Genomic DNA, 9,255 nt, shown 5'->3' on the forward strand with positions numbered 1-9,255 from the left:
TATTTCAACATGCATAAATTTGGCTCAAATGATGATGTAATCGATTTTGATGCTCAAGCAATATGACGTACTCTATTGAAGCACATTGTAGAGCCAAAGGAGTTCGTAGCGCTATTGGATGATCCGTCCAATGCCAACATTGCCAAAGTTTTGTGCCACAAGTATTTTAGTCAATTGAAGAATATTGTGTCACCTCAAAAGGTGATGGAGGATTGTGACATTGCATGAATAAGTTTCAAGGCTTTGTTAAGTATGTAGCCTGATTCACCCCTTGTAAATTTTTCCCCTCCAAAATGAATATTTATAAGGCCCCCCGTCATGAGGAGAAGCCATCGTGTGTAAGAAAAATCACTTATCGAATAATAAAAAAATCATGCCCAGTCAAGAGTTTTGCTCAAGATCGGAATATTTCTTTTTGCTGGAATATTTTGGCTGGACAACAATCGAAAAGTGACCCGAAAATAGCCGATCAGTGTTAGGATTGGCGGGTGGCTGGTGGTCAATGGTCGGTGGTCAAAAGTCTTTGGCCAATGGACGAGTTTAAGGTGCACTTGTTTGCCAAAGGGCGACTACACATGGGCACATAGGAGAGTTAAACTTGGACTTGTCTACATAAGGGCGGCTACACACACGGGTGTCTCTCATGAGAGAGGGTAGCCCTTTTGGCCTATAAAAGGAGGCCTCTTCTACACACAAAATAGATTGCATAGTTGGTAAAGAAAAGTGTATGTGACAGTGAAGCAAGGAAAGAGTTCCATTGAGGGTATAATCCCCTTGTAACCTACTTCTAGTTTGAAGTGCCAAGCCATTGAGTGCTTGCTTTTCCGTGAACATAACCCACATTGGGTGAACCACATATATCACGTGTTTTCTCTCTCTCTCTCTCTCTCTCTCTCTCTCTCTCTCTCTCCTCTATTATCTCTCTTGTGTGTGAAATTATCTCTCTCCATTAAGTATATCACTCTATTCTCTATGTAGCTATGTCTTTATTCCTAACAATTGGTATTAGAGCAAGGTTTGATCGTAGCTAAAACATCTTAAGAAACTGATTCTTTGAATTGAGTGGAAGTAATGGCAGAGAAAGGTAAGCTCAAGATTGAGATGTTCGACGGTAAAAACTTCCAACATTGGAAGATGCAGATTGAAGACTACCTCTATCAAAGGATCTTTATTTGCCACTAGGCGGTCTTGCAGAAAATCCCACAACGATGGTAGATGAAGTGTGGAATTTCTTTGACCAAAGGCATTAGGAATAATTCGGCTATGCTTGGCATCAATGGTGGCCTTCAACATTCTGAAGATGAAGACAAGGAGGAGTTAATGAAGTCGCTTGACGACCTCTACGAGAAACCATCACCATCCAATAAGTAATTTCTCATGAAGAGATTATTCAATCTAAAAATGACAGAGAGTGATTTAGTTGCAGAACATCTAAATGACTTCAACACCAACATAAAGTTAACTTTGATCGGTGAATGTCAATTTCAACGACGAAGTGCGAGCTCTCCTTATACTATCGTTTTTATCGGAAAGTTGGGACAGCCTTGTGATTGCTATAAGTAAATTTGTTTCTGACACAAAGACTCTTCAGTTTGATGATGTTGTGGGTATTTTCCTAAGCAAGGAAATGTGAAGGAGAAGCACAAGTGAATCATCAAGTGATGTAGTATCAACGAAAACGAGGGGAAGATCGAAGGAGAGGTTCAAAAATCAAAAGGGTCGTTATCACCCAAGGCAGAGCAAGTTATGCACAAAGTCAGTAATATTGCGACAAGAAGGGCCACATCAAGAAGGATTCTGGTCTAAGAAGAAGGAGCCAGAGTCTCAAGAAAAGAAGCCAACATCGGAGGCCAATATGGCAGGTAAAGTATAGCAAGATGCTCTAATTTTTTTACTAGACAATGTGTCCAATTTTTGGATAGTTGACTTCGGAGCTTCATTCCATGTGACACCAACAAGCAGCATTTCCAAGATTACACCAAAGGTAATTTTGGGTATGTATACTTAGGAGATGATGAAGCTTGTGAAATGGTCACCATTTGTGTCAAAACTGTAAATCAAAATGAATGGAAGCTTAAAGATATTAGGCATGTTATCTCTCTTTGCAAAAACTTGATCTATATAGGTCAGCTAGATGATGAAGGTCACAACACTTCATTCGGAAACAAATGTTAGAAGATCTCAAAAGGATCTTTGGTGTTGCAAAAGGAAAAGGTTGGTACACTATGCTAGTGTATGCTCAACGCACAATTTTCAACTCTGCAACAACTACAAAAGTCAACAATGTGGTGTGGCATTATATCGACATGGGCATATGAGTGCCAAAGGAATGCAAATCCTTCAATCAAAGAAGCTTCTACCAGGTTTGAAAGAAGTGGATTTAGAGTTCTGTGAGGGTTGTGTTTACGGTAATCAAAAGGGGGTAAAATTTTTAAAAGTAAGAATGAAATAAAAAATAAAAAACTTGAACTGGTTCATTCTGATGTATGGGGTCCTACAAGTACACCATTCCTTGGTGGTTCATTGTACTATGTAACTTTCATAGATGACGCAACAAGAAAAACATGGGTTTATGCAATGAAGAATAATTCCAATGTGTTTCATATTTCAAAGGTGGAAATCCTTTGTGAAAAACAAAATAGGTACCAAGTTTAAATGCCTCAAATCCGACAATGGAGGCGAATTTTGCAACCCATCTTTTGAAAGCTTCTAGATGCTAGCAATGTCATTCGAAGGCAAAGTAAAACCCCAAGGACACCTCAACAAAACGGAGTTTTGGAAAGGATGAACATGACAATCATGGAGCAAGTACGAAGCATGCGGGTACATGCAGGCGTACCGCTTGAGCTTTGGATAGAAGTAGTAAGTACGTTTGCGTACTTGATCAACCGGTCACCCTCAACGGCACTAAATAGAGGAGTTCCAAAAGAGGCATGGATAGGTAAATTAGTGAATTATGCATTTCTCAAAGTGTTTGGATGCAAGGCTTTTATGCACATAGATAGAAGCTTGAGGTCAAAGCTAGATGCAAAATCCATTTTTTTTTCTTCATTGGCTATGGAGAAGCGGACTTTGGGTATCACCTATGGAATACTGAAGATGGTAAAATCTTTAGGAGTAGAGATGTAATTTTTAACGAACAAAATATGTACAAAGATTATTTGAAAAGAAAATGAACAAAAGGTACAGGTGATGAATACATGGAGCATGAGAACGGTGAAGACTCATGGAGTGCAAGTGGTGACAACTCATAGTAATGTCAACTAGATGAGGAACCTCAACCTATGCGCCTTGAAGATCTACGAAAGAAAGTAGACCTTTGGAAAGGCTCGTTCCTTCCTTCCTTTAATCATCTCTTGGTCTCAGAGTCTCTGGAGAGCCAGATTCATACGAAGCTATGCAACACAAATCCAAAGAAGAATGGACGAAGCGCATGCAAGCGGAGATGGACTCATTACATTGCAACCAAACGTGAGAGTTAGTTGAGTTGCCGAAAGGTAAGCGGACACTGCAAAACAAATGGGTGTACAAGTTGAAGAAAGAAGAAGGCGCAAAGAAAAGGTACAAGTCCAGGCTTGTGGTAAAGAAGTTTTCTCAAAAGAAAGGTATTGATTTCATTGAAATATTTTCTCCTGTTGTAAAATGAATTCCATTAAGCCTGTATTAAGCCCGTGTCTGCTCATGACTTAAAACTTGAGAAAATGGGTGTAAACACAACGTTTCCTCATGGTGACTTGGAGGAGGAGATTCATATGCTTTAACCAAAAGGATATGAAGAAAAGGGTAAGGAGAAAATGGTTTGCAGGTTAAAGAAAATCTTCTATGGTCTAAAGCAAGCATAAATACAATGGTACTTGAAGTTCGACCGATGGATGCTGGATCATGGATTTAGAAGATGCAACAAAGGTTTGCAATACAAGATGCAAAACAGGTTTCTACACCTTTGGCTAGTCACTTTAAACTAACCAAAGATTTATGTCCAAAGACACAAGAACAGATAGTGTACATGTCTAAAGTTCCATATGCTTTAGCGATAGGTTCTCTAATGTATGCTATGGTTTGGACAAGGCTAGATATTGCACATGCAGTGGGAGTTGTGAGTTGGTTCATGCAAAATTGAAGTAAAGAGCATTGGCAAGCTGTGAAGTGGATACTTAGGTATCTTAAAGGGACAATGACGAATGATTTGTGTTTTGGAGGCACTGATATTTTCTTGCAAGGATATGTTGATGCAGATATGGCAGGTGACAAACATACTTGAAGCAGCACTACTAGCTACGTCTTCACTGTTGGAGGCACATCAGTGAGTTGGGCTTCAAAGTTGCAGAAAGTGGTCTCACTTTCTACACGGAAGCGGAATATGTAGCTCTCATGGAGGAAAGCAAATACATTCTGTGGTTTCACAAATTCTTGGAGGAGCTTGGATACAAGCAAGACAATTGTGTCTTATACAATGACAGTGAAAGTGCCATTCATCTTGCAAATAATTCAGCCTTTCACTCAATGACAAAGCATATAGAGGTGAGATATCCCTTCAACTCTTTTGAAAGAGGGACAACTAAATCTTGGAAAGGTGCACACGAGTGAGAATTCTACAAACATGTTAAACCAACAAGGACAAGTTGAGCTTTTGCTCATCTTCAATTGACATTCAAGAATAAGAAGCTAGAATGGAAAGCAGTCATAGGTTTGGTGTGGAGATCAGTCTCCAAGTGGTAGTTTGTTAAGTATGGAGTTTGATTCACCCCTTGTAATTTTCCCTCCTAAAAAACACACATTTGTAAGGCCCCCATTATGCTCGATTGACAGTTTTTCTTGAGACCGGAATATTCCTTTTTGTCGGAATCTTGTGGCTGGACGAGGGGCAAAAAGTGACCTGAAAATGGCCGGTCAGTTTTAGGATTGGATTGTGCTCGATAGTCAATGGTCGATGGTCGATGGTCGGAAGTCTTTGGTCGATGGCCAAAATTCAATGGCCGATGGATGAGTTTAAGGAGGACTTGTCTACCTAAGGGCGACTACACACATGAGTGTCTCTCATGAGAGAGGGCATCCCTTTTAGCCTATAAAAGGAGGCCTCTTCTACACGCAAAATGGATTGTGGAGTTGGCGAAGCAAGGTGTATGTGAGGTTGTGAGAGTGAAGCAAGGCCGGAGTTCCATTAAGGGTATAATCCCTTTGTAACCTATATCTAGTTTGAAGTGCAAAGCCATCGAGTGGTTGCTTTCCCATGGATGTAGCCCACATTGGGTGAACCATGTCATCATGTGTGTTCTCTCTCTCTTTCTCTCTCTTCTATATTATCATGTGCTCTCTCTCTCTCTCTCTCCTATATTATCTCTCTTGTGTATGAAAATTATCTCTCCCCATTAAGTAACCACTCTAGTCTCTACTAAGCTACACCTGTATTCCTAACAGGATTACAAAGCTTTGTACAGAACTGTCATGCTAAGACACATGGCAAAGGGACTATTTCGGTTGCTAACAACACCTTACAGTGTAAGTGTTGTGAAGAAATGCACCAATCATGATATTGTAAGCTAGTTAGGTAGATCTCAATATGTGGAGGATGTCATGCCCTTGGAGGATACCAAATCCTTCCACTACAACAAGTTCAACAATGTGTATGTTGACTTCTTGAAGCTCTAGGAGTCAATGATCAACCTCTATGGGGCAATACACGAAGAGTGTGATGGTAAGGTTGTATTTGTTATGAAGATTGATGTGAGTTTCAGGTTGTGAAAGGTCAACGTCTCATAAGAGTAAGCATTACATTGATGAACAACGTCGATGTTGAGTTTAATGCCAACAAGAAGGGAAACGTGTGTTTTGGGGTTTCTTACAGAATAATATTTAGTGGCTTGTAGATTTTCATCTTTAACATGAGACAAATGTGTCCCTCAAATGGTATTTCAGTCACGTATCAACTGTTAACGTCATTTGACAACAATGAAAAGAACAAAGATTACAAGTTTCAAGTTTAGAGACGTTCCGAGTTGAATGGTATTTGACAAGAGACTTGAAAACTCTCAAGTGTATGTTAGGGTGCAAACAAGGTTCCATGAACCTCTTTGCATGCATTTATTGCTGCCACAATAAAGTCTCAATGGGAACTGAAGCCAAGGGTGCAAAGGCCAACAAGTCAAAGGGAGGAAGGAAAAGGATCGCAAAGTTACAACCAACTTTGTGAAAGGTGTATCCACTACACAAAAAAGAGTAAAGCACTACAAAAATGGTTCAAGGTATCCTTAATTGTGAACAAAGTGTACCCCCTAATCGAGACATGGAAGATCCAAATTGGGATCTTATCTACAAATTCCACTGATAAATGTGTATGTGTATGTGTGTGTGTGCACCCTTCATGTCCGTCTACAAACTCTTAATAAGTTGCTAATGCTCCATATTACATATACTTGAATATGGAGCCTTCAAAAAGAAGTGAATAGTGTATAAGAGAACTTGAGGCTATTCTATCAAGTGTTGATCTCCATGGTGGTGCAATTGAGTTAACAAAGGACAACAAGGCATTTGTAACTACATAGGATCACCCTACAAAGGATAGCAAGGCATCTGGAACTACATAGGATCACCCTAATAAAATATGTATGGGCGGTAGTAAAGCGAGGCATTTGTTTTCAAACAATTATGACTCCCAAAGTCTCCTTGAGTTTCAATTGTGAAAAAAGGTATGTGACATTATTCCTTATGGAGATAACGAAGCTGACGTGGAATTAAGCATTCTTGTGTGTGGCAATCTGTTTATAATATTTTTCATCTGCTTGAAAAGGCAAAGCTAACCTCTAAAGAGATCTTCACCTTGAAGTTTGCAATCAATAGTTTCACAACCCAAATGGTTGATGCATGGGGGGAAACATAGATAACACATTACATGGTTGGCTGAACACTTAGTCTCTAGAGTGGAATTGATTTTGTGTTTGAACTAAAGTCATTTTTTTTTTGCAGCACATACTTTTTGCACAGGTTCATTTTTTTATCAACACCTATGGTTCATTGGACATTTGGATTAGCAAAGGAATGGAGCGCTCACACTATCAAACAAAAGCAATATAGTTCAAAAATGACATCATGGAGGTGGAAGGATAGAAGCAATGCCCTACATGAGATGTTCAACCAATTCTACAAATTTTTAGCGAGGAGAGAGAGGAAGGAGACTAGAGTGAAGGTAGTCTCAAATGTAGGATAGAAAGGTGGTTAACATGAGGAAATCACAATCGTACCATGATTTGAGTGTAAAAGATCATTTTTGATGGTGGTTAGAGACAAGGTGGTTGTTAGCGGGTTGCCGCAACAAACGTCTGTAGCATTGCTATCTGACACTAACATAATGTCAATACGCAGCGAAGCGAGTCAAGATGGGGCACAGAGACTCAAAGAGATTGTCAATCTCAAAGAAGTGAACCTAAAGAACTACTCATGCATCTGCAATATAAAATCAATCACTTCCTAGTCAGAAAATCAGCCTATGTCCAGTCTCACCGCTCTAGGTCATCATGCCTTTTTGACATCCAAACGGAGTCGAAATTGCTACAACTGGAAGCCTGACTGCCCTGCAAAATACTCAAAAATAGCACATAGCAAGACATAAACGACTAAATCTACGTACCTGCCGACTCGTACAAATCCATAATCGAGCACAACACAAATAGAGAGAGACAGAGAGCGGGAGAGGGCAAGAGAGCGCATGCAGGCGCACCTCCTAGAATGGAGTGCTACGCTGGCACGGCGAGAGAGAAGAGGGAAGAGGAGAGAAGAACAACGCAAGCACTGGGTGCAATCTCCCCCCGTGCAAGAGTGACCATTTTCCTCTTGCACGTATTTAATTTATAGATTCTTGAATGGTCAAAGTGAGTACAAACTGGCCGGCCGGACATAATTGGCCAAAGCTCTTGGCCAAAGCTCACAAAGAGCACTTGAACAATCAAATATACATAAAATGTAACATCCTTCTGCATAATCCATTATCTGATGATTCTCTTGCCATCTGTCAGTTGCAATAGATAATAAAATATCAATTCTATAACATACCTCTCCGTTGGAAAGCAACTGTCCTCAGTTGCGAAGATAAAAATCTGCAAACAATACTTGTCAAAAACAGTGATTAGTATGTTGTGTCAAAAACATCACATAATAAAAGAAAAATTTATGAAACTAAACACATTAACTTATGCCTGCCGTCATCCACATACTACCTATTCTAGTGTCCCATACCACTAGAATAAGCAGTATATGTCATACCCTGATGAATCAGGATATCATTGGTCACACTCATCATCAATCTCATAATGTCAAGTCTCATCACATAAACACTGTCGTAATAATCACCAGATACCAAATCCCAATCCAATTCCAATTCCACAATATAAGTCCAAATCCAAATCACTTTCATTATGTACCCGGGTAACAAAATCATACCAGTTACAGTGGTGGCCAGCCACTGCAGCATGATTTTGTGATCGGTGTTGCCTAAATCGGCGAATCTACACTAATGCTGCCTAAATCGGCGAATCTGCATTTGGTATAAGTTTTAAAAAAAATCATGAATTTGCAATTTATCAATGTGCTGCCTAAATCGGTGGATCTGCACCAAGATGAGTATCTACACACTGCCTAAATCGGCAAATCTGTGTGTCCGTGACCAATGGATTTTAGGCATAACAGACGGAACATCTACTACCTGTTTGACACAAAATTGGAGTATGCTTATGTGACAAAGTACTTACAAACAATTTTTCTAGTATTCCAAAGCACCTTAGCTCGCATGAGTAGCTGCATAGCTTATGGACAAGTTAGTTCAGTAAAAATTCCCTTTCAATACCATTAGGAGTCATGACCTTTGTAGTGTTTGAGTATTCAGCTGAGAACACAATGCAGAGAAATGAAGTAAGAAAAGAGGAATGACATATTTGATGTATATACCATTGTGTGTGTGTGGGGGGGGGGATAGGCACATGTAAGAAAAAGCTGCAACTGTCAAACTTAACCAAAGTATAGTTGACAAATTCAAAATGTGCTTATTTTGTGTGAAGAATTGGCCATGAAATAAAAGAAGGTGCCATCCTGATTAATGTTGGGTAATAAACAGTGACTTAACATCTAAACTGGTACAAACGTATATCCAAAAACTCAAAACTATTACACATGGGGGGGAGTATCTACATCAAAATCAGAGAGGATCGTAGGCACATGCAAACATATCCTTTGAAGGTAGGGGTGAGTTTAAAATCACTAGAATGA

The sequence above is a fragment of the Adiantum capillus-veneris genome, chromosome 25 (genome assembly GCF_014529385.1).
Source record: "Adiantum capillus-veneris isolate H3 chromosome 25, ASM1452938v2, whole genome shotgun sequence".
NCBI lineage: Eukaryota > Viridiplantae > Streptophyta > Polypodiopsida > Polypodiales > Pteridaceae > Adiantum > Adiantum capillus-veneris.